We start from the raw sequence: 2,092 nt of genomic DNA, 5'->3' as shown, positions 1-2,092 counted from the left end.
CAACACCTGAGATAGCTGTGGGTGAAAGGGCCGGGCTGAAATAGCCATTATACCACCCACAACTATCCTTCTTCATCCTTCTCTTATTTTCTTCTCAATTTCTCCTTTTTTGCCTATCATGAATGAGTGTTTGAGAGGTCAAAAGCAGCCTACTGAAGTTCAGAATCTCCATCAAAAGTTCAGCTGAACCAGAATCGATCTCAGCAGCTTGTCAGGGTTTTGGAGCCCACCGACTTTGGCCAGAACTTCCTACTGGTGAGCCATCTTCCCAAGCCCTCTTGTGGGTTTCCTAAGCTCACTAAGAGTGACCTTCGACCAGTTTCTCAGCTCTTTCTGAGCAGCCAATTGACAGCAGCAGGGTTTCTCTCTTCTTCCCAGAAAACCCTAATTTCTGAGACCAGATCTGCTGCGGTGTTTCTAATACCTGTAGTGGTCCACTGTTGGCCATATTTTGGGGGTTTTCTGATCTGATATCAAGCCCCACTCGAGCTGGTTTGCTAGTCCATTGGAGCCCTACCTTGGGAGATATAAGACTACACTCGAATCAGCCCTATTCTGCAGAATTTTCTGGTGTTGTTCTTTTCTCTATTCTGTGATCAGCTTTGTGTTTTAGTTGTGAGTTGATAGGTATTGGGGCTTGTTTACCTAGGGTGAACCTTCCTTACATTAGTATCAATTAGTGTGGGAAAGAGAGAAGGTAGGGATTTTAGATCTAATCTAATTGCAAAAGTTTCATACAAGCAACTAGAAGTCGGCTGGAAAATTAAGAAATAAAATTGAAAATCAAGAACAAAAAGAGAGGGAAAATAAGACAAAATGATTGGAGCAAATAAGGGAATTAACTGGTTGGGAGAGAAACAGTCAATGAAGAAAAAAAAGAGAGAAAAAATAGCGAGCTAGAGAGAGAGAGACATAAAACTATCACATGCTACAATCAGCTGCCGAGAATTGACAAACTTTATACATTAACCAATTCTACCCGTCGGGGGGGGGGGGAATTACAAGATATTTATAGGCCAAAACGGTAAGAAATCATATCAAAACCAGAACTAGGAATCTAGACTCCCATTACTTCTAACAATAAGACTCTAAAAAACCAGCTTTGACTAACTAACTTGTAGTCCACACAAAATATATTTTAAGCAACTAAGATTCTGAATTGACACCAAAAATAAGGATCCGTTAACCAGCTATTGAACCCCTATTTACATGCGTGTACCCACCAAGATAAAGAAAAGATAAGTATAGTCCCAGTTACACATATTTAACTCTTTACACTAGAGTGAATCCTGTCCATCCAAATAAGATCTCATCCTGCATTACATGTTATTCCCCTTCCATTTGTCTTGGAATGTAAACTTTGATAAGGGCCTCAGAAATTATGAGACGGGCTAAGGCTTTTGCCTCTTATGCTTTAATATTTTTTGCTTTAATTCTGATCAAGAGAGAGAATTGAAAAATCATGAATTCTCCTTTTTAGTTGTGATCAAAGTGTTTGGTCACTTGACCCAAACAGATCACTTAAAAATATCGAGCTCCTTTAATTTACCGACTTGTATAGTTAAACAAATAAGAAGATTCAATTGTGTCTCAAAATCCCAACCCCACCCGGTTGGTCATGCTTAATCAATCACAGGGTGTACTATTAAACTATGCATCATAAGAAAATTGGTAAATGAATTGATACAAATTACAAACACAATAAACAGATCCCTCCTTCACTGAACATGCATTATGTGAAACGAAAATCCATTAATAATCTCTCCATTCAATGCAATTTCACATGGAACATCTATGACCATTTCCTTATCTTGACTATGACTTCTCTTTATGTAATAGGCAACCAATTAGAAGTTTCTATTTTTGAGACTTTCTAAATTGGAGGACTTGTCCCCCTTTTGTTTTAACTATAAATACGATCATGGAAGCTCCCATAGCCCTAACGATTTTGACAAACTAAATTAATGGCTGCAGCTGTTGCCCCTCTGCTGAGAACTAGTCTTGTGTCTGATCAAGATTGTGGAGCTGGTGTATGATCTGGCTGATTCTTTACGGTGTGACACCCAAGAGGTTCTCTTCTTCAAGCTATTTC

Source organism: Macadamia integrifolia, unplaced genomic scaffold (genome assembly GCF_013358625.1).
Source record: "Macadamia integrifolia cultivar HAES 741 unplaced genomic scaffold, SCU_Mint_v3 scaffold725, whole genome shotgun sequence".
Lineage (NCBI taxonomy): Eukaryota > Viridiplantae > Streptophyta > Magnoliopsida > Proteales > Proteaceae > Macadamia > Macadamia integrifolia.
The sequence above is the reverse complement of the archived record's forward strand: the minus strand, read 5'-3'. Positions refer to the sequence as shown.